Here is a 27,825-nt window from a genome sequence, read left to right as displayed (position 1 = left end):
CCGCACTCTCACCGTGGAGCCCGAAGCAGGGCTCGAACCCACAAACCATGAGATCATGACGTGAGTTGATGCTGGATCCTCAACTGTCTGAGCCGCCCAGGTGCCTCTGGCACTGTGGAGTTTGGGGCTAATCTCAAGCCAAGCTGACGATCATGACTGGCTCAGGAAAAGGTGAAACCTCGTTTGTTTTTATTTTTGTTTTGGTTTTTAAATTGAGGTGAAATGTATAGAACATAACATTAACCATTTTATTTATTTTTTAATTAATTTTTTTTTAACGTTTATTTTTGAGACAGAGAGAGACAGAGCATGAACAGGGGAGGGTCAGAGAAAGAGGGAGACACAGAATCTGAAACAGGCTCCAGGCTCCGAGCTGTCAGCACAGAGCCCGACGTGGGGCTCGAACCCACGGACCGCGAGATCATGACCTGAGCTGAAGTCGGATGCTCAACCGACTGAGCCACCCAGGCGCCCCAAAATTAACCAGCAAATATGGGTATACCACAATTGTTCATCCGTTCAGCCATCGATGGACAGTTGGGCCACCATCTGATGGACGGTTGGGCCACCTTTTGGTGGTTGTGAATAATGCGGCAGTGAACATTCATGCCCACGTCTTTGTATGTGGCCACGTGTTTCTATTTCTTTTGGGTACACACCTAGGAGCAGAATTGCTAGGTCATACATCAACTGGTAACCCCAGGTTTAACTTTTTGAGGAACTACCAAACTCTTTCCTGCAGTGGCTCATTTATAACACCCCAGACACTCCCCTTTACAGTTTTATTGAACTGGATCCTTGCCGCAAGTCAATCAGGGATGTATTATTGGTTCCCATTTTACAGATGGAGACACTGAGATTGAGAGAGGTGAAATTCCTTCTCCAAGATCATGCTTGCGAGGGGCGAGGATGCAGGCACAAAGCTCGTACTCTTGGTCGCGATGTCCCCTTGTCCCCTGTACTGTGCCCACTGAGGTGGAAGCCCTTTGAAGAAAGAACAGGGTTGAAGGGCTGCCCTTGTGTTTTCTGCATTGCCCAGCACAGGTTTGGATATTGAATAGACTCCCAGTAAACACCTGCTAAAGAGGGCGAAGAATCTGTTTGATATGCAAAAGAGTATGCATAGATGCTACTTTTTCACTTCTTTGTTTGGTACTTTGATACACTTGGGGCAATCTTGACATCACAGGACTTAGCCAAACCCTCTCGTAGGACTAGAAATCTGCTCTTCTCGAACGGCTTTATAAATAATGTTGGCCAACAACGTTCAGGTAATCTGGCAGAATTGTGGAGACCTGCCCGTCATTTATAGGACCCTGTTGGAGATTTGGGTTCAGGGTTCACCCTCAAGGCCCTTCAGTGTTGGAGCTTCAGATGTGCATGAGATCCCCAGAGGATGGAGTGGAGAGAAAACGTAGGCAGTTGACTCTTGGCAGAAACTGGGGAGGCATCATGTTTAGAAAGTCTGAGAGAGAGAGAGAGAGAGAGAGTCTTACTGAGAAAGCAGGGAAGGCACCGTCAGAAAAGCCAGAGAGCCAAGCTCGTGCTCACTTCTGGAATACAGGAAGGGGGCAAATGTTGCTGACAGGATGGAAAAGAAAAGAAAGTGTGCCCTCCCTTGAATGGGCTCATGTGTGGATGAGAAATGTGCACCCTGCTCCTAAAACACAAATCTGATCATATATATCATGGCCGCACCTCAAATTCTTCCAGGGTCTACGATTGTCTTCGATGAAGCAAGCTGCCCGTGAGGCTGGTGCAGGCTGTTCCTGCTGCCTCCTCTACAGTCGCTGCTCTGAGCTCTTTGCCTAGACACCTGCCACTCACAGTCGCTTATGGTCTCAGGCTTCCTGCTCAGCTGTGCCTCCTGGTCTTTTATTCTCGCTGCTAGCGATGCCCTTTTCCTCCTTGTTCGCCCAGTGAGTGCTCTCCCAGATCCAGCCTTTCCTTCTGGAGAAAGTCCTCTCTGATCCTCCTTCTTGCCTCCAAAGTAGTGAAGACATCCTGCTGTCTCATCTCACAGGGGGAGAGATCTCCCTTGGGCAAATCTCCTTTAAAACCTGTGTCACACTATACCAGCATTATTTACGTACAAGCCCACATCAGTTGGTAGACTGTGAGCTTCCAGAAGGAAAAGCCTGTGTCTCTTTATGTTTGTTTCCTCCTTGCCAAGGTTTGCAATCAATCCTTGATGAATGAATGAATGAATGAATGAATGAATCACTAGCCCAGAAACTCCGGAGATTAGGGCTGGTAAATCAGGGCATCTTTGCGTGATGACAGGATACCAGAGGGCACCTGCCTGGATCTGTTCCATAATGTGGACAGACTTAGCCTTCTTCACCCCCTCAGACAAATGTGCGTGATGACCTTATCTGTCGTTCCAAATTATTTCTGTAAAAGAGGCAGCTAAGTATGGCCATGGCTTAGTGAAGAGAGGGGCTGGAGGGGCTGGAGGCAGACACACTAGGTTTGTCTTATTCCTCAGAGCCTGACTGTCATGATCTATGAAGTAAGGATGGCACCAGCTACCTTTTCACCTTCAGCCAACAGTGAGTGCGTGTTATGATGGCAGGTGCTAGGTCTGCGAAAGAATAAGAAACTGATCTTGTCCTTCAGGTGCTCCTAATTCTTTTTTTTTTTTAATTTTTTCTAATGCTTATTTGTTTCTTAGAGACAGAGTGTGAGTGGGGTAGGGGCAGAGAGACACAGAGAGAGAGAGACAGAGAGAGAGAGAGAGAGAGACAGAGAGAGAGAGAGAGAGAGAGAGAGAGAGAGAGAGAGAGAATCCGAAGCAGGCTCCAGGCTCCGAACTCTCAGCACAGACCGACACAGGGCTCAAACCCATGAACCATGAGATCATGACCTGAGCCAAAGTCAGACACCTAACCGACTGAGCCACCCAGGTGCTCCTAATTCTAGGGGGGAGTTCACAGGATTGTTGTGCAGGTGAATGTCAAAACTGAAAATAATAGTAACACTCTTTAGTGAGTGTAGATTCTCTTCCTTCCTTCCTTCCTTCCTTCCTTCCTTCCTTCCTTCCTTCCTTCCTTCCTTCCTTCCTTCCTTCCTTTCTTTCTTTCTTTCTTTCTTTCTTTCTTTCTTTCTTTCTTTCTTTCTTTCTTTCTTTTCTTTCTTTCCTCCTTCCTTCCTTCCTCTTTCTTTCTTTCTTTCTTTCTTTCTTTCTTTCTTTCTTTCTTTCTTTCTTCTTGATTTCTTTCTTGATTTCTCGATTTCTTTCTTTCTTCCTAGAGCCCTGCACATACACCTGGAAGGGAGGGGCAGAGAGAGAGAGAGAGAGAGAGAGAGAGAGAGAGAGGAGAATCCCAAGCAGGCTCTGTGCAGTCAGTGCAAAGCCCGGGTGTGGGGCTCGATCCCACGAACCCTGAAATCAATGCTTAACCGAGCCACCCAGGGGCCCCTATCTTTAATGTCTTATGTCTTCTCTCCCATGTGATGTGTCCCATCCTCAGTTTTTCCTGGTTCTGCTGAATTGCCCAATATGGTTCCACTTTCCCTGCCTGCTCTAGTATCTTTGTATTCGGAGACGGGACCTTCTCCCTGCTAGTTTATAGGGAAATGGAAATGATTGCTCCTGGTGGTGAACCAAAAATAAGAACAGACAGGGGCTGGGGAGTGGGGAAAAAGAAACAAGTTCACAAACAGAAGCTTGGACTGTTGGACTCGCAGGCTGGAGCTGCAAATATCTAGGTAAAAGGGACTCGGAGTTCGAATCTTGTTTGTATCCAGGCACGTCCCTGTTCCTGTTGGAAAGATCCGGCAGCTGAGGACCTGGGGCGAGGTGTGCAGGAGGCTGGGGGTCTGCTAAAAATAAGTCAGGCCATCAGAGGATTGGAACCCACTCTGTGTCTGACACATACATACTCCCCCAAGCTTCCGCTGATGAATGGGGCAGGCAGGAGGGGGAAGAGAAGGGGGGGTGAGGCTTGGCTGTGAGCGGGGGCTGGTGGGGGAACAAAGAGGAGTGCCGATTTGGAGTGCCTGGCCCACAGCAGGCAGCTGAGGCTCTGGATTGGATAGAATGGGTGCAGTGGGGTAGGTGGGAGCTTTTATGTGACCAAGAGGTTCCTGAGGCAGGTACCATGGGGGAAGCCCTGGGGGCAGGATGGGGGGAGGCATGCAGGGAAGGAGGAGGGGCTAACTAACATTAATCTAGTATCTACTATGGTCAGGTTGTGCGTTGCCCAGTCCTGGAATCAAACCCGAGCCTAAGAGACAGGTGCCGTCATCTCCCTAGGACAACTGTGGACCCTAAGGCTCTAAAGGTTTCGTGATTTGTCCCAGATCATACAACCAAGAGGCAGAAGGGACCAATACAACGGAAAATACCAATTCTTGTGTAAATACATACAGGGAGCTCTGGAGCCGGAAGGAGAGGTCCCCAATATCATTCATGCATGGCTCCCGCTCTGGGAGAGGTTTCTCCGCTGTGTCTGTTGGAGAACACCTGCTTATCCTCGAAAAGTCAACTCAAGCTTCACTTCCACCTTGAAGCATTTTATTCCATCCTTAGGTAGATTTAGGGGTGAGCTCCCCTGCGCATATTTCGGACACTGCCCTTACTTCCCGTAGTTTGGTAATCATCTATTTCCACCTGTCCTCTGCTCTCAAGACCGTGAAGATCACCAGAGCAGAGCAGGACGGGCATTTTCACCTCTTCAGTACCTGCTGCAGAGAAATCATCACTGATGATGGCTAACAGTCCTTGAGCGCATCCCATGTGCTAAGCAGTCTGAGCCTGGCATCTCATTTTTGAGGGAGGTGGTCAAATAATTTAATTTATTTTTCTTGAAAGACAGATTTCTCAGAGCATGTTCCTATCTTGGCTGCTTTGGGTCCATATTCCCAGGCCCATGGTATCCCTTTCAATATGTGGTTTTAAATATTTTTTTTAAATGAAAGTTGTTTATGAATTATAACTTTATAATTATGAATTATAATTTTTTATAAAAAAATCCAGAAGATTTTTTTTTGGTACAGCTTTATTGGCAGTAAAATTGATATCCAAAAAGTTACATGTATTTAATCCGCATAATTTGATGATTTCAGACATAGGCGTTAACCTGTGGTTCTAATCACCACAGTCGGATGGCATCTCATTTAATCACCGCACAACTCAATCGATAGATTTTTCTTATGCTTGTTACGGTGATGTATAGAAACCCAGAAATTGCGGTGGCTGAACAAAGACCATGTTCACTTGTTGCTCAAATAAACTCCACAAGAAATTCCTGAGTGGGAGGTTGGGGGGTACCGTCGTGGGTGATACTGGTTCACAGCGGCCCCCCTTCTCCAGAAAGTTGACTTCTGCTGAGTGGTGGGGGGAGGGGAGAAGAGGCTTCTTTGCCCAGGAGGGAGTTTACATCCCCCACCTCCTGGATGCTGGTGCAGTCGTCAGTGCATGACAAGTACAAAGGCCAGCGCCCCACTTCCTGCCTTCAGGCCGAACCAGCCCCGTGATGTAGTTTGGGGGGTCAGGCCAAGGCTAGTCCCCTGCTGCAACCACATCCTTGCTTCGCTCCCCATCCCTGGCCTGGCCTCCCCTTCCCCACCTCCTCTCCCTGAGACCCTTCGTCAAAGGCTCCCATTCACTCCAGTCCTGCCTCGGGTCCTGCTCCAAGAGATCGTGCCTCAAGACAGGATCTCCTTGCTGCATGCGGTTGACCAGGGATCCCAGCCGGTGGAGGCTCTATGTTCAACCCAGGGCTTCCAAGTCCCCCCGGGGGCTAATCATCCCGCCAGCAGACTGGGAGAGAGAGGAGGAGGATGGTGAGGGAGGGTGTGTGAGTCAGGCCTGGAAGTGGTACCCGTTGCTTCTTTCCCACATTCCGTTGGCCGATACTTAGTCACAGCCACACCTAATGGCACGGGGGCTGTGAAGAGTCTAGCTGTATGCCAGGAGAAAAGGAGAATGAGTTTGTGACCAGCTAAGCCAGTTCTGTAGTGATACCTCCTCCTAAAGGTGAGAGACTGAGGTCTAGAGGTTGTAGGTAACACCCAGGGTCACAAAGTCAAGACCGAAAACGCGGTCTGATGCCAGAATCTGTGCCTTTGACCGCACCTCTGCCTCACCACGTGCAGTGAAAGTGCTCAGAAGGTTGTTGGTGATGAAAGACGCTGAGGTTCCTATTTGTGGCGGGTCCCTTGTCCCCTGGCTGTGTGGGCAGGGCTTTCCATCACCGGTGTGTGGAATCCACTGTGGCTTGGCCGAGACAGTCCTCATTTGAATTAAAGTAAATTATGTTAAAACGCTCCTCCTCTACTTCTTTCCAGGGACCGCTTGAGCCAAATGTGTCCAGATTTCAAAGATGGAGGCACGAGACACCTGTAGCGATGGCGGTGAGAGCTTTCACACGGCGCCATTTACTCTCCCTTCGGGGCTTTGAAATTCCTGCAGGGACCTTCCCAAGGCTTGAACTTCTGGCCCCGAATCTCATCCTCCTCCCACGTTAGCTTCCTGGTGGCTCGCTCCGCTCCAGCCAAAGTATCATTTTTTTGTTTTTTTTTTGGTAAGTGAGAAAGCAGAGGGTCTTTAGATCGGCGTAGACATGACGTTGCCTGGATTCTCATTCTGTCTCTATCACTTTATGCCTTCATGGCTTTGAATGGGCAGCTTGACCTGTATTCCAGTTTCTAGTCTTTGAAATGGGGATAACAATCCCTGCCTCATAGGTGTTATGGTGAGGATTAAATCAGTATCTATTTCCCCTGACGGTGCCTGGGCATATTAGGCTGATATATGCTCACCATTATTCTTGTTATGCTTGGCTAAGACTCTTACCAACTCAGAGCTGAACTGTAGGCAGGACTCTCTCCAGCCCTCACACCCTTACGCCCCCTACAGGCCTCAGGCTCACTGTTCCATGGTGGGGGCGGGCGGGGGTGGCTTTCCTGAACCCCTGGCCTAGGATGGGCTCCTCTAATCTTTGGCAAGGCTGGGATTAGGGTGAAATGGGTGACGTGCTTGCTTTGGGTGCAACATACAAGTGGGTGCCCCCTTAAAGCCCCTCAGTGATCAAGATAAATATTCTAACTCAACGTTTCAAACTATCAAAATTCATGCAAAAGAATGACGAACAAAATAACAGTCTTAAAATAACAAGTCTTAAATGAAGACCTATTCCGTGCTGAGCCAAGTTAGTGCCTGAGGCCAGAGGGAAAATACGTGCTCCTGGCTTTATTGGAAGCAAACTCCCCATTGCCACATTCACAGTTTCTTGTGACCGAGTGGCAATCTTCAGAGGTTTCTGAGTTAAGCTGATGGTAAAATGGCAACAAATTCAGTTTTGAAATAAATATTTAAGCATAAAACAGAGTTTTAATACACCTATTTTTAAATGTTCTCAATGTTTTCAAGTACTTTAATATGCTGGGGGGGGCAGAGATAATCTATTAAAATGTGTAAAAACATGTACGTACACATTTTTCCTCCTTCGGCTCCAATAGGGCTTGGCTTGGCATGGTATATGTTTACATTTTGGACATATTGTTCAGCATGCATGTTTTCGCATTGATTTTGATTTGAAAAATGTTTCCTTAAAGTCCCTTTTTGTCTTTTTGGGGATCACTTTCTTAAATTTCGCACCCTGGGTGAGTGCCTCACCGGCCTCGCCCGAATCTCGGCCTTGTTCTTTGCGGGCCCGCAATCAAAACTCCAGCGAAATGGTTGTACCTCAGCTTGTGAGATTCACCTGCACATGAACTCCCCGCGGGCAGGGAGAGGCCTGCTTTGCTCTCTACCACGTGCTGTCTGCTTTCACTCTGCCCACCCCCTCAGGTAGGCAAAAACATTTGCTGAACAAGTCAGCGAAGAGGTTTCCGGACCTGGTCTGTTGTTTCAGGTCCTTTCTGCACGCTGCCTAATGAAGGCAGCATTTAGGGAACATTTCTCAGGGCCGAGTGGCTGCTGTGCAGCTGTAGAGATGGTGAAGCCAAGGCCTACGCACGGTTATGTTTCCGGGGAGAAGTATTGACAGAGGTCATGGTGGAGCGCTGGGAGAGCACAGAAGAGGGGTACAGCTCCCCCGGAGGCTCAGGGAAAGGTCAGCTCAGAGATGCTATCTGAGCCAAGGAGGAGGAGGAGGGGATAGATGGGGTGGGGGGGACAAGAAGGGAAGCAGAGTTTGGGGCAGAGAGCACAGCATGTGCAAAGGCCCAGGGACAGGAAATAGCATCTTACACATATCTGGGGGCTCCTAGCAGTTCGGTCCTCTTGGAACATGGAACAAAGCGCTAGAGATTGGGTGAGACAGCTTTGTGGAAATGGGCTGGGATGTCAGCATCTTTAATGTTTCTCTAGATTGGCGGGGGGGGGGGGGCAGTTTAAGTCCTTCCCCAAAAGCGGATAAAACAGGATTCCACAGATTGTTCTGGTGAACGCATGCCTGCTTGTCTTCTGAGAGAGTTAAGCACAGGGCCAGATATCTGGGAGCAGCAGGGGATCATTTGTTATGCAGAATACAAAGGCTGGAGTGGAAGCTGGGTGGAAGCCTGCTCATGATACCTGACGTGGATATACCACTCCCCAACCCCAACCTCAACTCCAGCCAATTCAGCATGTGTCCCCTTGTCTCTCTGATATGCCTCCGGGATTGTCACCTGCCAGTAGACCATCACTCACACCAAGTAGGGGTTTAATAGCATCGATCTCCCTCTCCAAGTAATCTCAGCCAGGCCCTGACACCACATCCACTGCCATGACTGGCCTGAGGCACGTCTGTCTGTTAGAAGCCTCTGGTCCAAAGTCACAGTTGAAGCAGTGGATACCACCCCTTTGCCAAACAATCGTCAATCCCCGGCCATGGGCTTGGAGAGCTTATCACAAGGGCCTGGTGGGGCTTCCTGCCATAACTTTGCATAGGGTGTGGGCTTATCTTGCGGGAGCCTTTGGAGTCCGGAGTTGAATTACAAACCCTTCCCTGCGGCCCATTTCATCCTGAGATGAGCCACGCAGCTTGCAGGGAGATGAAAAGTGCCCTGCCTGGGTTGTTAAGGTTTACACGATCAGTTCCTCAAGCCTGTACCAAAAAGACATTTGTGGTGGCATTTGACCCCAAGGGGCAATCTGGGCCATCTAATGGCAGTGATGCCACTTTTCTCTGCATCTGTTGAGCATAACTTTCTTGCGTGACTTTTGGTGGTTACTTAGTCACTCCGAGCTCAGGTTCCTTGTGAGTAAAATGGGAACCGTGCCGTCTACCCCTCGGGGTCGTGATTGATAGCGCACGCAGACAGCCCCATATGCGGCCGGTGTTCGGTCTGAGTCTGGTGACTTCTGCGCGTGGTTCTCTGGTCCTTGTCCTGGCCTCCGATTGTCTGGGCAAGACTGGAAGAGGAAGGACAGCTAGCACAGGAGAAGCCACTAACTGGCACTCAGATTCTCACCACAAATATCAGGCCCCAGCGTTGGGTCCTTCTCAGGACGTTTTCTTTCCTTTTCAAACGGATCACGCTTTTATGTGTGTGATTTCTTTCACATTTATTATTCACTTGTTCAAATGCTAATTTATTTTGTTTTCCGGAACTTTGGTGGGGGAAGGAAGGGTAAGTGTATTCAGGCTCGATTTGGCCTTTGGCTCACAGACTATATCCAGCATTGTGCAAGGTCACCTGTGGAACTGGAATCTGCCAGCCAGAGCTCTTGACCGCCAGTGAATTGTCCCCTGACTCCATATCTTGTGCCAGGGACCCAACCCTCATCTCTTGGGGTTGATGAGGCGGTGGTCTTCACCTCCTGTTCTGACTGGCTGGATAATCTTGGGCGGATTCTCTCATGTCCTCAGTTTCCCTTCTGTAAAATGAAGAGCCCGCATGGCGTATTTTTCAACGACCCTTTCCGCTTCTGCTTAGTGGTGTTGATTTGTTTGTCTACACTGCTTTAGTCAGCCATTGTCCACAGATGACGCTGTGTGCGTCTCAGGCCTGTGTTCGTATTGTTCATCTGACTTTCTACCCCCCATCCCCTCACTCACCCAACACCCTACTTCTTTGCCTCCTTCAAGATGATGACTCATCAGAGTTATGATGGTTTTGTTGGGCTCCAATCTTAGCTTTGACTCTTACAAACAGTGTGGAGTTGGGAGAGTTTATTTACTTCATCTCTCTGGACCTCAGTTTCTTCATCTGTAAAAGTGAAAGCAGCCCCTGACCAAGCGAAAACAAATGACTTTTGCCCCATTCCGAGAACACTTTACTGATGGAGACTCAAATTTGAATTTCATATAATTTTTACGTGTCCCAAAATATTATTATTCTTTTAATTTTTTTGGCCATTTAAAGATGTAAAAACCGTTCTTAGCTTGTGGGCTGTACCAAAACAGGTGGTGGGCCAGATTTGGCCTGGGGACCACAGTGTGCTACCCCTGTTCTAGTCTTTTCCCAAACCTTCCCTTGACACTGACCCTGGGGCTGCAGAAGTTGAGTTCATCCTTTGAGAATGGTTAGAGTGTAGCCCTTGAGTCTGGAGGAAGGCAAGAAGCGTTGTTCTCAGCCCTGCCCATTGCCGCTCTGGCCTCTTTCTGGTAACTGTACAGGGAGAGCTGCATTTGGGGCTGATTCCCTCCCAGTGTCAGCTCATACCTGGCCATTTAGCGTCATGTCTGGTAATTATGCTAACAACTGGCTTGTCCATACAACCTCATTTATGTAGGCCCCTGCACAACAAGAAGCAAATCTCTAAGGTGAGGGGACCATGAATTTGACTCTTAGGCCTATAAAAGTTCATGTTTCTCAGGAAAAATTTGTGTAGACAATGTGTATATATATATATACACACATATATATACATATGTGTGTATATATATATATATGTATATATATGTGTATATATATGTATATATATATGTATATATATGTATATATATGTATATATATACATATACATATATGTGTATATATACATATATATATACATATATATATATATATACATATATATATACACATATACATCCTCCAGAATTACAATTTCCCCCTTCCTATCATACACTCCCCAAAAGGATGGAACTGAATGGGTAGAAAAAAGAAAAAAGACCCAAGCCTTGTTTCAGTATTAAAATGTAACTTCCCAAGAAGATTCATCATCAATATTATCTCCTTGCTGTCCTGGGGTGCATGAAGGCAAGTCTCTGTGTATGCCTTTCCAGGGTCTGAGGGGGCTGCAAAGGGCTCAGGTCTGTCACTATCATTTCCTCTAGGAATTTTTCTTGGCACTTGAAGGCAGGGGATTGACAGGGACAATGAGCTCATGGCCCAGCTGGCAAAATCCAATTAAGCTCATTAACAGGACGACCTTGCCCTGGGTCAGCTCTGCAGCAGGACCTTGGAAGAGTGCCTTCCTGCGCCTAGGGCATCTGATTCCCCATCAGCGTCTATTGCACTAAGCTTAGGGCATTTCCAGGTGGGGCAGGCCTGTACCCTTGCCCGGAGTCTGTGCTGCATTATCTAGAACCAGTGTCACCAACTGTCCTGGTTTACCCAGGACTAGGCAGGAAGTTCCCTGAAAAAACTTAGGAGAGTCTGGAGCAAAAGGGACAAGTGGGTCATCCTTTATGATACCTTGGGTATAACAAAGCCTATCCAGTGCCCTTGAGACAGTGGCCGTAATCCTTTACCCTGGGCCTTTAGAATAGGTAGCATCAAAATTTCTGGAAAGACCAGATAGGAAGTAGTTCAGGCTTTGTGAGCCATAAGCATGCTTGTCACAATCACTTAACTCAGCTGAGGTATGTGAAAATAGTCACAGTCAATATGTATATGGATGAGTGTGACCACATCTCAAGAAAATGTTATCTGTAAGTACAAGCTGGGTTTGGCCCATGGGCTATCCTTTGCCGACCCTTGCTATAGAAGGTATTTATTTTTCCTACTCCTCCCTCGATGCCACACACATGAACCCTCAGCAACTTTGTGTAGGAAGCGGGATACCCCACTGGTGATAGAGGGCCTGGACTTTGGGGTTATACTCAGCCCGAATCTTGGCTTTGCCACCTGCTACCTGAGTGACCTTGAGCAGGGCTCTATAGCTCCGAGCCGCCATTTTCTCCCTACAAAGGAGGGATAATAAGAATGGCGTCTGCCTTCCTAGACTAGAGGGAAGGGGATGCAGACCCTGGCTGTCTGTGGGAGAAGCGTTGGAGAACATGTGGATCTGGAAGGATGACAAAGACGCCCAGCATGCAGCAACTTTATACGCAGCTCTGAGCTCGTTGCTGGAGATAAAACGCTCGAAAAAATGGCACACGGCTCTTTTCCTCTCGGACATTTACAGTCTAGTGGAATATGGAGGTAGGGAAATAGGCAATTGCAATAAATAGGATTAAATTCCAGATAGTGGGAAGGCAAGCGAGCAGGGGGCTTCCAACTCTTTTCAGTGGGAAGAAAGTGTCAGGGGGAAAAATACTTCTCTTAAATGACCTTGAGAGAGCTGAGAATAGCAAATGGCGATGGGCACAGGTGGCTTCTCTTTGGGTGTGAGCCTGGGTGAGGCTGTTTGCTGCAGGGGTGTGGGCTCAGGATGTGTGTGTGGAGGTGTGTTTGCATGTCTCTCAGTGGGTAATTTGTGGGCGTGTGGCTGTCTGATGACAGACGAAGGGCGGCTCTGATGTAACAAGAGACATGTTTGCATCTGGGACTTGAAGAAACAGAACTTCGGGGCTGGAAGGGTCTTTGAGACTGTCTGGTCTGGTTCCTTGTCCTCTCCTCCTGCTGCAGGCAGCTAAGTGGAGGACTGGTCCCAAGCCTCTAACCCGGGTGGTCTCTTGGCTTGTCACCCAAACACGCTGCCCAACCAAGGTCAGCTAGATTCTGCGTGAACTTGGCAGTTGAGTTCAGAGGATGCTTGCTGGCCTCTCCCAGTCCTGGGTGACAGAGAAGGCACCAGTGCATGTGCATGGTGATGAACTAGGCATAGGGCCAGGTGCTGCTCTCAGTAAGGGTACTTGAATTTGAACCTACATTTTGTTTATGGTTCGTTGAAAGCCAATTCAAAACCTGCCATTTAAAAACTTCAATTTATAAAAATTCTTCCATTTCCATTTCGATGAATGAAAACCCTAATTTAAAACTGCATAAGTTGGGGTGCCTATGCGGCTCAGTTGGTTTAGCATCCAACTCTTGATTTAGGCTCAGGTCATGATCTCACGGTTCGTGGGTTCAAGCCCCACATCAGTCTCTGCACTGAAAGCGTGGAGCCTGCTTGGGATTCTGTCTCCCTCTCTCTCTCTTTTCCTCCCCGGCTTGCTCCCTATCTCTCTCTCAAAACAAATAAAAATAAACTTTAAAAAATTGCATATGCTCGGGGCATGATTTCAGGGGAGATGCTATTGTGTTCCAAGATGCCCTTAGTGTGTTTAAAGTATGAGTTGGTTTATGAAAATCTTGGAGGAGTTTCAGGTCCTTTGCCCAGAATCCAAGTTTGTTATGTCAAAAAAGGCACACAGGTTTTTGGTGCCTTTGTCCAAGGACAAGGCATGATACTTAGTGACATCCTGGCCTCTTCACGCCCCCACCTGTGATGTGGCACGCACAGGAACTTCTCAGCCAGTGGCAGTTTCTTTGCCCTGCACGATGTCTGATTCAGTACCAAGTGTGGGAACCTCATCTCTCAGACAAGGTGGTGCCAAGTATGAAGCCCGTGATACGTGCCTGGCAGAGGTTGGTTTGTGTTTCCATCCAGAGGATGTCACCCGGGCTTGTCCTGAAATCAGCCAAGTCGAAGAAGTCGTTAAGTTGTTTTGAAAATGCTTTATTAAAAAAATTTTTTTTAAGATATGAGTAATGCCTAGTCATTGCTGAAAAATGAAAACAAAACATACATATAATGTAATGGAAGATAAAAATCACCATTCAAGGGGCACCTGGTAGCTCAGTTCGTTGAAAATCCAACTCTCGATCTGGACTCAGGTCATGATCTCATGGTTCAGAGGGTCAAGCCCCACATTGGGCTCTATATTGACAGCATGGAGCCTGCTTGGGATTCTCTCTCTCTGCCTCTCCCCTGATCATTCCCTCTCTCCCTCTCTCCCTCTCTCTCTCTCAAAATAAATAAATAAACTTAAAAAAAAATAACCATTCAAAGACAACTACTTCTAAGATTTTAGCATGTGGACTTCCAGACTTTTTTTTTCCTATATGTGGTGTGAGTGTATTTTTGGAGTGAAATTGAGATCATGACGTAAAGCTCATGTGAAACTGAGAAAGTGGCCTAGCCTTGCTGAACTTTAGTTCTTTGTTTGTTCTTGTGTTTTGTTTTCTGTTTTCAGCAAAAACAGTAGTGATGATACCTAGAGTGTTGTTATCCCCTCTCAGGACCCTGCCACCATGCTATGTGAAGGTCAAGGAACATAGAGATCTAACGTTCCTGTCCTGGCTGAGCCCAGCCTTCAAACCATCCCAGCCCAGGCCCCAGCCACATGCGTGATTCTAGTCCTCCACCATCAGAGTCGCCCTTAGCTGTGAGAGTCGTCCCAGATGTGGCTCTGTGCATGGTGGGGCAGAGATAAGCCTCCCCGGTGTGGCCTGTCACCGTAGGGATGACCCACAGAAGCAGGTAGCCTAATAAAACGGTTTCCCGCTACAGTTGCCATTTGAAGTGGTTTGTTTTGCCTCAAGAGAATCGATAACTGGAATGTGAAATGATTACGTTTGAGAAACGCTTCAGAGAAGCCTCTCACCTGTGCATGAGATTCGCCCCTCCTCACTTTCTCAAGAAAATTGTTCTCTGTCTTTTCCCCTCTCTTTCCTGACTCTTCTGGCTTGCTCACTCTTTCCACTCAGCCTTAGAAGCCCAGTCAAGCCTTCTCCAAGGGGAAAAAAACCCTTCTCTTGTCGCCACCATTTTGGTGACCTACCAATCTTTTCCTCGTCTATTCTCTGTCAATTCCATTCTTGAAAGAACTTTCCGTATTTCCTGCTTTGACCAGGTGCAGGCTCACTTATGCTGTTGGATGTTCTTCGCCAGCCTCATCACCAGACTCCACCCAAAGCCTACTTCATTCCTCCTGATTTTTCTCAGCTCGCCGAAATTCTCCTCTCCCTTGGCTCCCAGGTTCGTGTCTCCCCCACCACCTCTCTTTCCTTACCGGGTGGTCTTTGGCAGTTTCCTTCTCTTGTCAGTCTATGCATTATCCTTGGATGGTCTCCTTTTCCCATCATTGTGCGGACGATTCCTCAATCCATTTCTCCAATGAGGAATTTCCTCTCAAGCTCCAGGTCTAAAATTTGACCTGCCCATTAAAAACATCTCTGGTCACCTCAATGCTTCAGACTTTCAGGAGCAAGTTTTGGGTTCTTTTTATGGCAGTATTGGGTATTCAGTCCAACCTCAGCTTGTGAAATCAAACAGATCTGGGGCCACGTAAGTCATGAGGGGCCACGTAATAGATGTGTGTCATTGAGAAGCTTACTTCCCTTCTCTGAGCTTCAGTCTTTCTTCTATAAAACGGGGCTAATGATGTCCTTATCTCACAAAACATGAGAATGTTGTAGTTGTTTAAAATGTAACTAATTGTGAATAGTAATTTTAAAATGTTACTTTTGCCCATCATAATACATGCACATTTTAGAACACTTGGAAAATTCTGGAAAGTATTTTGTCATTCAAGGCCAAGTACTGCTAACATGCAAATATATTTCCATTTGTCTTATATTTCTGTAGAGTGTGTGTGTGTGTGTGTGTTGAAGAAACAAGGGTTCTCTCAATGGCTTGCTGTTTCCCCAGCGTCTCAAGGGAGATGGCTTGCTGTCATCCTTGGCCTTCTTTCTGATCATCTCATCCAATAAGTCACTCAGTTCTGCTAATTGCAGACCTGGATTTTTCTCAGACTCAATATCCCTCCTTCTGCACCGTCACCCTCAAACCTTAGGTTTCAGTTTTCAGGCTCTTTCCTGCTTTTTTTTTTTTTTTTTAATTTTTTTTTTCAACGTTTATTTATTTTTGGGACAGAGAGAGACAGAGCACGAACGGGGGAGGGGCAAAGAGAGAGGGAGACACAGAATCGGAAACAGGCTCCAGGCTCTGAGCCATCAGCCCAGAGCCTGACGCGGGGCTCGAACTCCCGGACCGCGAGATCGTGACCTAGCTGAAGTCGGACGCTTAACGGACTGCGCCACCCAGGCGCCCCTCTTTCCTGCTTTTTATTCCACATTCATGCAGCCAACCACAGAGCAGAACGCACCAGCCCCTTGCTGAAAACACCTGTACAGCTTCCCTTTGCTTCCGGTGCACCCCAGCTCCTTCCTCTTCAGCCTTCTCTCATTTCTCACCTGTGCCTGCTCCGGCCACATTTCCTGGAATGGCTGAGCCCTTGTTCCATCCGCCTCAAATATTCGTCTAGCTTGGTTGTCTTGGAAAAGTCATGTTCATCCATTACGCTTTAGCCAAATGCCAGCTCCTTTAGGGAGCCCCCCATTTCCCCAAACCCTGTCACTCAGCCTTTGTTCCTGCTTCCTCTGAGTACCCTGACCCTCAGTACTTTGCACCCTCCATGGCTAGAGCCCTGACCATATGGTTCTGTAATGTGTTGGGTTGTTTACCCTGTGAATTGCTCATGAGAACTGCATCTCTAGTAACCGGGATCATGCTCGCACCTGGGAGATGTTCAGGAAATATTTGTGGAATAAATACATTGAGGGATGGTGTGGTGTGGTGTGGTGTATGAAAGAAAGCAAAGGGTTCTATGGAAAGACCCCTGGATTTGTGATTTGGTTTCACCAGTGTTTCAGCTGCACAGCTTTGAGCATGTGATATCTTGGAGCCACACATGCACGCGCGTGCGTGCGTGTGTGTGTGTTTTGTGTTGTTTTTGTTTGTTTTTAGCAGGGTTGTTGAGATGCTCAGTGAGATAATGGGAAGCAAAGTGCTTTGGGAAATAAAAGTGAAATGCTACGCAAGCATTCTCTATACGGCTATTCGTAACTGAATACGAAGTTAGCAGGTGAGTTTCAGTCTGGTCCTCCTCGGTGACCAGGGCTTGTGCATGGGGTCTTGGCTGAGGATGGGAAGTCCCCTGTCTAATCCCAGGGGCTGGGTGCCTTCAGGCAAGCCCTCTCCCCGTTGCCTTCTGGGTCAGGCTTGCATATTTCTGGCCACTCCCCCCCCCTCCCCCCGCCCCGTGTGTTTGTTGTGAAGTGCAGATGAGATAATGCATGCTAAGCATCCCTTGTGGTTACAGTGTCTGGAAAAGGTGCTAGAGCTTCCGCAGTGCATGGTGTTTCTTCCAGGGAGCCTGGCAACTTCCCGGGAGGCCTATATTCTTGGCTCTTGCTGGAGATATCTAGTCCCAACCCTAGAGTCCTAGAGACTCGTTTGATCGATGCCATGTCTCCTGGCTGGTAACGAAGCGGCAGGCTAGTTCCTGCTTTTGATTCCATCCCAGTGCTGGCCTGGCTTGATAGCAAGATGTTACCTCCCTGAGGAGCTCGCCGTTGAATTACCGTTTAGCCCATACCCAGGAGAGCAGAAACCCTACTTTCTTACTCACTAATGTGCTCACAGATTCCATTTCAGAGAGTCTTCTGCTAACTTCCCAGACAGGGCGAGGCCCTTGCATCGCTTCTGAGCTCGTATTCTTGCTCATCAACTTTGCAATTTTATCACAGTTGTTGCGATATTGATGTGTTTGTTATCAGTCTCTCTCCTGGACCATATCTGATTCATGGCCATTTCCCTTCTGCCTAGTACTGTGCCTGACACAGAGATGATGTCAGTAAATATTTGTTAAGCAAAGAAGGGAAAGAATGTCCTAAATGTATTCAGTATTGCCCTTTTCTTTTCTTTTCTGTTCTTTTCATAGACGTCTAATCACTAATTGGCAATTTTTTTAATGTTTATTTAGTTTTGAGAGAGAGAGAGAGAGAGAGAGAGAGAGAGAGGGAGAGAGAGGGGCAGAGGCAGCACACACATGAGTAGGGGTAGGGCAGAGAGAGAGAGGGAGACGTAGAATCCGAAGCAGGCTCCAGGCTCTGGGCTGACAGCAGAAAGCCTGATGCAGCGCTCGAACTCATGAACCGTGAGATCATGACCTGAGTCGAAGTCAGAGGCTTAACCAACTGAGACACCCAGGTGCCCCCCATTGCCCATTTCTACTTTGGTACGTTTGTTTCTGCCTTCAGCCAGCCAGAAATGTATCCACCTTCTCTCTGTCGCTTTGTCTCTCCTGTCTCTGTCTCTCTGTCTCTCTCTCACACACACACCTGTTAAACGATATGATACATGCAAAACAATGAGCCCAACAGCAGGCACAGGGAAAGTGGTAAGTACCCACCACAGTCCTGGAGTCATGTAGACCTGGCTGTCACCTTGAACCTTGGCATGGCCCCTCATCATCCTTAGGGCCCTGGGGACTTCACCTAAACTATCGAAGCCTGGATTTCCACATACCTAAAAATGGGATGAAAGTAACCCCAGGTCTCTGGGTGGGTATGGCATGGAGCGCCAGGGAGTAAAGGCTAGAACGATGCCAGCTGCCTATTGTCAGTGGTCCTTACTAAAGAAGGGTGTGTTGCATTTGTCTCTCACGCCCCAGTGCAGGAGGAGGAAAGATTTCCCCAGCATTTCTCAAGCCTCCTTCCTCTCTCCATCACTCTGCGAGGGCTCATGCTCTTCCCCGACATCCCGCGCACGTCAGTGAGCGCAGCAGGGAGAAATCACTGTGTGTGAGCCTAATTGAGATGGGTCTGTTGGCAGCGGCCCGCGCATGCAGGTGCCTTAATAGAACTGCCAAATGGCTTCTGGGGTTTAACGATCCTCCCTGGGGTAATCTAGGCCAGCATCGATCGGCATCCTTGGGAGTTGTCCCTTGCAGCCTAACCAGCCACCTGTCGCTCAGAACCCAAGCTAGAGTCTACACCACAGGCCCAGCGTGGAGATGGGAAGGTGCCGATCTTGGTGTTTGATGAGTAGAATTATTACTTTAGAAAGGCTCAAGCTAGGGGACTGGAGGTGCGGCCGAGAAGAGAACCCCGTCATGATTAAATATTCACTGAACAGTCACACCATTCATGGTAGAAAATGTCAGCAACGCCGCATAAAAGAAAATGGTCACAGAGGCTCCGGGAGGTACCAGGGGGATCTTGCCTTCTTCCTGTCACCGGTCCCCACCCCTTTCATCAGCTGAATATATTTCTCCCTGAGCTAAAATATTCTTGCTGTCTGAAACAACTTTTCCAAAGGCTAACTCCTGACTTTTCCAATTATATCCAAGTGACAGCTGCAGGCTCTTTGTGTTCCAATAAGCTGAGTTCACAGGATGCAGGGACTGGCCGAGGGAAGAGGCAGGGTTGAGGCTTCCTGGGAGCAGAGGGGCAGGCCTTACAGGGTGGCTTCCTTTCTGCCACCGCCTCCCTGCTAAGGTCACTGGTGGTCTCCCACAGGGCATGGCATCCTGAGTGGCCCTCTCCTGAGTTCTGAGCATTTGGCTCCGTGGCCACAGAGTTTGGAGATTTCCTCTTCTAAGCCTCTGGGATGGTATTTCCACTTGGTTCTTCTCCTAGCTCTCTGCAGCCTTTTGCCCTTCTTTCGCTGACTTTCCGTTCAGATGCTCCCCATAAATTCGGTGTTTTTGTCTCTCTTGGCTCCAAACGTTCTCCCTGGATGATCTCATTTATCTCCTGGGTTGTAATCAGATATTGTAGTAGGTGGAGTAATGGCCCCACAAAGATGTGCCCGTCTTCATCCCTGTGTATGGCTCTGTAACCTTACATGGAAAAAGGGAGTTTGCTGATGTGGGTAACGCAAGGATCGTGAGATGGGGAGTTTATCCTGGATTATTATTGGGCCTATAGCAATCACAGGGTCTTCATAGGAAGGAGGTGGGAAGGTTAGGGTCTGACAGAAATCCCTGTGACAACAGAGACAAGGGACATAAAGAGATGGGAAAATGGTACGCTGCAGGTTTTTAAGACAGAGGATGGGGCCATGAGCCAAAGAATGCAGGCAGCATCTAGAAACTGAAAAGGCAAGGAAACAAAAGAGATTCTTCCCTGGAGTCTAGAAGGAACACAGTTCTGCTGGAGGTTTGGTTTTTAGTTCCGTGAAGCCCATTGTGGATTTCTGAAACCCCCGGAATTGTAAGATAATAAGTTTCTGTGGTTTTAAGCCAGTAAATTTGTGGCAACTTGTTCTATCAGCAGTAGGAAGCTAGTACAGCGATGTACCTAAGAGAAAAGAGCATGGTTTGGGGAGTGAACGGGAAAGGAACTGAATCATGGTTCAGTCGTATTGATCACCTCTTCCTCACAAATTGGACTCAAAGGGGCATTAAGTGATCATTCGTATACTCCACTTATCCAGTCCATTCACCAACATTTGCCGCACACATGCTGCGCCTAGCCTGGCGGGTCCTGCTGATACAGTACATCTCCGTCCTCAGAATCACAGTGTCTAGAAGGGGATGTAAGCATATGGGAAAGAGCACTGTTCTTCTGCAGTGCCTGGAGCCCAGCAGGATCACAGTAAAGAGCTTCTGAGTGTAGACAAAGAGAAGTCTGCACAGGGGACAGTGGAGGCTCACGGGAAAGTGGACACTTCTCCAGGGTTGTGAGGACACTTCACAGAGGGCGAAGTTTGAGCCATGTTTTGGAGGAAAAGGGGGTGAGGGCAGAATGGCCGTTCTGGAAGACAGAGCCCACTGAGAAGAGGCATCTGAGCCTCCCAGAGCCTGGGTTGATGGAGAGTTTTGAATCGTTCTGTGTGGGTAGGAGATTCAAGCCTGTGTCAGCAAAATGAACGTGAGGGAAAGGCAGAGACCAAATCATAGAAGATCAGCCCATGGGTTTCCAGGCCAAGGAATTTAAACTTTAAAAAAACATCATACTTTCTCAAGAAAATGGGAACACAAGCCACAGAGTGGGAGAAAATACTTGAAAAAGACATATCTGATAAAAGGTTGGTATCCAAAGTACACAAAGAGCTCTCAACATGTAATAACAAGAAAGCAAACAACCTGATTAAAAAATGGGCAAAAGATTTGTGCCCAGAGAAGATATGCAGCATATGACAAATAAGCATATGAAGAGATGTTTCATATTATGTGGCTTCAGGGAGTTGCTAATTAGAACGACAATGAGGTGTTACTACTACATATTGGGATGGCCCAAATCCAGAACCTTTAGGACAGCAAATGCTGGTGAGGATGTGGGGCAACAGGAACTCCCATTCATTGCTGGTGGGAACGCAAGATGGCACAGCCCCTTTGGAAGAGAGTTTGGCAGTTCCTTACAAAACTAAACACAGTCTTCCTATCTGATCCAACAGCTTTGCTCCTTGGTATTTACACAGAGGAGCTGAAAACGTATGACCACACAAAAACCTGGCCGTGGATGTATTATAGTATCTTTATTCATTATTACCAAAACTTGGAAGCAACCAAGGTGTCCTTCAATAGGAGAACGAGTAAAGAAACCATGGCGCATCCAGACAATAGAACACAATTCAGTGCTAAAACGAAATGAGCCATCAAGCCACAAAAAGACATGGAAATTCATATCACTGAGAGAAAGAAGCCAATCTGAAAAGGCCACATACTGTATGATTCCAACTATATGACATTCTGGAGAGGCCAAACAAGTGGAGAAAAGAAAAAGATCAGTGGTTTCAAGGGGTTGAGGTGGGGAGGGATGAATAGGCAGAACACGGAGGGTGTTTAGGCCAGTGAAGCTGTTCTGTATGAAATTATAATGGTAGATACATGTCACTGTAGAGTTTTCTTTTTAAATTTTTTTTTTCAACGTTTATTTATTTTTGGGACAGAGAGAGACAGAGCATGAATGGGCAAGGGGCAGAGAGAGAGGGAGACACAGAATCGGAAACAGGCTCCAGGCTCTGAGCCATCAGCCCAGAGCCCGACGCGGGGCTCGAACTCACGGACCGCGAGATCATGCCCTGGCTGAAGTCGGACGCTTAACCGACTGTGCCACCCAGGCGCCCCTAGAGTTTTCAAAACCCATAGAATGAACAACACCAAGAGTGAACCCTGATGTAAACTATAGACTTTGAGTGACAATGATGTGTCAGTGAAGTTTCCTCAGTTGTAACTAGTGTGACCTCTGACGTGCGATGTTGGTAACGGGAAGGCTATATTATTATTATTGTTATTATTGTTGTTGTTATAATTATGAGAGAATGCATTATTAACCTCACTTGACAAATGAGGAAACTGAATTTAGAAATTGTAAGCAACCTGCCCAAAGCTAAACGGGTGGCATATACTTCCCTATATTATGGAGGAGGAGAAGAGGCCCAGAGATGTTAATTAACTTGTCCTGGGTCACACCGCGATCGAGTGGTGGAGTTGAGACTCATATCTAGCTTTTGAACAAGTCAGAACTTTTGTCCTTAACTATGGCCTGAGATCGTTCTAACATTTTTGCCTCCCTCCACTGCGTGAGGGCAGGGAGGATATGGAGGCGATCAGCAGAGTAGGCTGGTTGGGAAATTTCTGGATGAGGAGACTGAGGCTGTGAGAGGCAACTTGTCCAGGTGATAGTTACGAGATAACGGAGCTGGGACCAAGACCTCAGAGTTGGCTACAAAACCCGTGCTCGCCTCCGTACTTGCTTAGTGTGTTTATTTGCAGCTTTCACAGAGGGAAGGGACAAGCACAAGTTGTAGGTGCAGGTCTAGTCCACAAAACTGCCATCGAGAGTAAGCGCGTTAGCCTCATCTTACAAACGCTGCAACTAAACCTTCTGTGCTGGACTGTGATGAGTGGCGGTGTTTCATTTAAGAAATTTCCACTTGACCTTTCTGGACACTGGTCACACAGAAGAGGCAGAAGTATACTTGGAGGTCATTATCACGAGAGTGGGTTTTGGGGGGAGGGTGTCCCCTTCTTTCGTTTGTCTTTCTCACAAGTGCTAAAAACGAGTGAGATGTAACATAAAAATTACCGTATAAGGAAATCACCGTTCAGTGCAGACATTGCGTGTTGCCCAGCTGCAGCTCATGGCCAAAACAACATCAGTTCTGAAAATTGTTGTCCGGTTCTGCAATTACCCTGAGCTTCATGTCCAAGTTCTTTCTGACAAGTCAGGGAAAGAGAAAGAGCTCCAGACACGGTGGTTCTTAACCCTCTATTTCAGTCTGATGTCCGCGACGGATTGAATGAACCGGCTTCGGGATTCCTGAAGAACCCACGGAGCATTTTGTATAGCTGATGGTACCACCCCACACTCCAGAGTCGAACTCTATCAGCTCAAGATAACTTGGTGATTTTAGTCTTTCCAAGGAGCTCTGAGAGCACTTAGCCCCATCTCCAAATAACACATTGCTATTAGAACTTGGTAAGTATTTCTCAATAAAGCCTCACCGGACACATCACTTCAAAGCAAGGGGAGAAGATCATCAGAAGTTACAGAGATGAGGAAAGCTTGTGGTCACACTCACCTGGACAAGGCGAGGGCACATCCTGTGTAAAGTTTATGTTCTTAATAACGTTTTTTCTTTCATTTTTCATGTCTTTATGCCTTCTGCTGTCTTCCTCCTCTCTACCAACATTTTCCACTTCTTGCCCCGCTAAGTATAAACCTAAGAAGAAAACCGCACCATTTCCATGCATCGGTGGGAAGAGAATGTTCTTTTGGGGAGGGTTACCTGGATTTACTCTATTGTTGAGTGAGGATGGCGGGGTGGAGCTGCCTCTGGGATAGCCCAATACAAACCACAGTAATAATTGTAAGCTGCTACTTACCTTGTTGAAAACATGTCATGTATTTGACTTGAATTAAATCTCACAATGACTTCATGAGACAGGGATTATCCTTGCCCTCATTTTATAGACGAGGGAATGAGATACAGAGAGCTTGATCTGTTCAAAGTCAGGTGGCTTGTAAGTGGCAAAGCTGGGATTTGAACCCCAGCAACCGATATCCCCCATTACCTTTTGAAAGTTGGAGTTACTGTAGTAACAAGGCCACGGAGGAGCCAGCCCATATTTGGTTACCCAACGTGAGCCATCGTCACTGCTTTCTTGTCACCTAGTGGATGTTAAGGCCAACAGTAAGCCAGGCCATATTCAGTTACCCAATCTGAGCCTTCATCACTGTTTTTTGCCACCTAGGGTACGTTGTCAAGTACACAGTGTAAAATGTTTCCAAATTAGAGTCTTTCTCTGTTCCCTCTCTGACAGCCCGGTGTCAACACTCCCCAGCTCCAGGAATAGCTCTGTAGCTATTGCGAAAATATTCTTTCCCTCCCTCCTCCACTGGCTGGTTTCCAAGTGCTGGGTTATGGGTTTGGGAGTCTACCCAGTGTGAACCTGTGGGATAAAACACAATGTGGAGCCGCAAAGGAAGCTGCTCTTGGCAGCTGGGCCCAGAAGGGAGCAAAGTCACGTCGCCTGTGTCCCTCTGGATTCCCTCCTGCGGACAGACACAGGTATTTGCACAACATCTTTCCCCGAGGGCTCAGAAACATGGCTTGTACCAAAGTCGGCAATGTTATCCAAGGTAGAAGCTAAAATCCTTGAACTTTGAAGACGGGCCGACGAGATCTCTCCTCCCGGCCCTGTCCCTTTATCAGCTGCGCTGACTTATGGCAGTTACGTGGCCTCTAGGGCCTCAGTTTCCTCGGCTGTAACATAGAAGTGGGCTTTTTCACAGAGTTCTTTGAAGCTGATGTCAGATCTCGCATGCTAAGCGTCCCGCTGAGAGTCTGCTATGCAGTAGCAAATACGTGTCCCTGCCTTCTCTTCGAGGGTCTCCAGGTGTCTGTCCTTTCTGCACTCACATCAAAAGCCTTTCTCTACTGTTTGGCTACTCGTCCACATAGAAGCGGCCCCTGTGAAATTGGGTCTAGATAAACACACGTTGGATTGATATATTTCTACCGACTTTTCTTGTGGGTCTAGGATTGCAGTAACTTCGAGGGGTGGTGCTGGGTGGCCATAAGGTGGCAGACGATGTCATTTGTACAGTTTGTTCTCTGACAGAGACGTGCATAAGGGAAATAGTGAGAAAAGTAGAAAAAAATTGGTAGGTAATGCGTGTTGGGGGGATGATGTGAGTTGGGTAAATAAGTAATAGCTGTGCTTTCCCCCACTCGGAAGGCTGCCCACCCCACGAGAGAGCACTGTGTCTAGATAAACACGTGTCATAATTTGACAAGTCTTGTATGTCAACTCCATGCCTGCCTTGCTGACTTGACCAGTACTGTTCAACAGAAATCTGACGAAGGCCACACATGTAATTTCAGATGTTCTAGCTGCCTTGTATTTAAAAAAAAAGTAAAAAGAAACATACAAAAATTACCTTTAATAGTATATTTCCTTTAACCCAGTATAGTAATGATATTATGTTCATCTGGGTATCAACGTAAAAAATTACTAGTGTGATATTTTATATACTTTTTTTCATATTAAGTCTTCCAAATGTGGTATGTATTTACACAGCACATCTCAGTCTCAACTAGCCTCCTTTCAAGTACTCATAGCCACCCATGGCAAGTGGCCCCCATGTTGGACAGTGGAAAGCCAGATGGTGAGTCCTTGGGGGAAGACACCTGTCTTATCTTCTTTGATGTATCTCTACTCTAAACATCCCTGTGCCTAGGACATGCCCTATGCGGGGTCAGCATCCAACCTTTCTCGAAGGTTGCCCCTTTACCCTCTCTTGTCACCCTGAACCTCTAGCTGGCACCTTCCCATTGCTGGACTCAGTAAGAAACTCATTCACGATGCACCAGGTAATTACTCAACTCAGCGCTGATGTGCCTTCGGGGTCTCCCGACAGACTGCCTTTGGTCTCAGACAGCCCACTAATGAGCAGACACTGAGGGAGTGGACGCAGTTAAAAGGACGCAGCAGAGAGTGAGAAAAGCTTGACAGGGCTGGATTTATGTGAGGAGGTTGAGAAAGATGGACTGGGCGATGCGCAGAGAAGGCTGAGCCACGTGAGGTGTTCAGACTGTAGCAGACACATGAAAGGATGTGCTGAGAAGGACAGGGACCAATTATGCTCATTAGCCAGGAAGCAGGGGCTTGATCTTTGGTGGGACCATTGAGATTATGATGGAGTCAGAGTTCAGCTATTCAATGGCAGAGAAGAAGGAAGTGGACCGTGGCCTCAAACACTACTGTGTCTGCTTACAAACCCCGTGACCTTGAGTATATTACTTAATCTCTCTGCGCCTTGGTTTTGCCATCTCCAAAATGGGAATAAAGTTTCAGCCTTCCAGGTGATCTTGAGTATTCAGCGACATAGACTCTGTGTTCCCCAGGGCTGTGTTTGGCATTAGAGGTGGCATTCTCCTTCAGCCCCTTAGGATTCCGTGAGGGGGTATGCTGTGTGGTGTTGGTAGGGGCTGGGGACTCTCAGACCCTTAGTACGGAACTCAGTTCGGTCTTTGGGCAGCTCACGGAACTTAAAGGGAAGAGAAGGTTTCTGGATGTCCTTGCTTGTCTCAGAAAATAGTCAACTGATTTCCAAAATTAGAACACATTTGGTTTGTTAAGTACTTTAAGACCAGGTAAGAAAAGTTCAAAAGCAGGAAGTTCAAAACAGGAGAAATCAATTCTGGGTGGGAAGGTGCAGGGAAGAAGGAAGGAAGTGTATCTTGTGGGGGTGCCGACTATATGCCAGGCACTTTTTCATGTACTATTATATTCATATACTATTCATGGCTATTGAATTCTGCAGCGTAGCTTCTGTTAATTCCTCCTGCCCCTCCTTTCAACTGGATGAGAAAACACACTCAGAGAGGGTTTTATGTAACCCGCCCAAAGACAGGCAGTCAAAATATGGTAATCAGGATCCAAATTCAGTTCTGACTCTGATATCCAAGCTCTGGCTTTACCGTACTGTTCCCGCCAGGGGGTTACCAAACATCGATCAGGTTCTGCTGGGCATGAGGTGCCAACAAAGAAACTGGAGGGATGTAATCCATTTTAGGAAGGGAATCTTTCCTTCTTATGTTCTACTCCCTCTCCCCAACTCTTTGTCTGGCTTTGTAATTCTCATGAAATCAGACTGTCTGGTTTCGGTGTTTCCCAAAAGTCTGGGGAGAATACTGCTAATGATATGAGGCTGTGAGAAAAGTTGTTCTCTTTTTAATTCTCTTCTGTTCCTTCTGGAGAGACGCTCAGTTTGCTGCTACTCCTTGGGACCTTTCCAGCGTTTGTTCCAACCTTTTGAAAGGAGGAGAGAGGAGGGCTCTGGAACAGAGCTTTGGGCGAGCAATGTCATCTACCTGGAATTTAACACCATTGTCCCACTTACATGGCATTTTTATCTTTATTGGGTAACCGATACTGATTTCCCGTTGATGTGATGGTATAGTTTCCTTTTATGGTAAATTAAGATAAAGTGACTTAATTAAATATATGAAGTCAATGATGGTATATGCCATCCACAGACCTATCAAAATTGGAACAGTCATCCAGAAATGTCTGAAATTTGAAAAACACTGATCCAGGCCCATATTGTCCCTTTATGGCAGAGATCAGAGTGCCAGTGAGAAGAACTTTCTCATTTGCCTACAAACATCCATGCCCAGAGTCACCTTCGAGCACGACCTGCACGGGGCTTTGGGGCTTGAGTAAGAACTTCTGCCCTATCACGGGGAGTCACTTACCTTCTCAGAGCTTTGTTTCTGTTAAATTACACAGATCTCTGGGGTTCTTCAGTAGCTCCCAGATTTCTGTGGCGATATCTCCCCTCCCTTTGCTCTTTGAGCTCAATAATTCTTAATGGGGCACCTCGTGCTCTAGGTTTGGGAGCCGGTGGCCAGAGTTAGAAATGGTGGAGACCGTGGGAAAGGTTACCACTCATTCAGTCTCACCAACGTTCTCTCTTGTCTGAGTGACTGCTCCA

General features: G+C 47.3%; 1 long non-coding RNA gene across 1 annotated transcript in view; it reads left to right on the top strand.

The window, feature by feature from the left end:
• The window catches only part of LOC123383106, a 28,938-nt gene extending 22,419 nt beyond the window's left edge, over window positions 1-6,519 (top strand). The window contains exon 3 of the long non-coding RNA XR_006592473.1: window positions 6,295-6,519. This is a non-coding gene — a long non-coding RNA (uncharacterized LOC123383106). The remainder of the gene's footprint in view (window positions 1-6,294) is intronic.
• The last annotated feature ends 21,306 nt before the right edge of the window (window positions 6,520-27,825 follow it).

This window comes from Felis catus, chromosome F2 (genome assembly GCF_018350175.1).
Source record: "Felis catus isolate Fca126 chromosome F2, F.catus_Fca126_mat1.0, whole genome shotgun sequence".
In the NCBI taxonomy this organism is placed as follows: Eukaryota; Metazoa; Chordata; class Mammalia; order Carnivora; family Felidae; genus Felis; species Felis catus.
The sequence above is the reverse complement of the archived record's forward strand: the minus strand, read 5'-3'. Positions and strand labels throughout refer to the sequence as shown.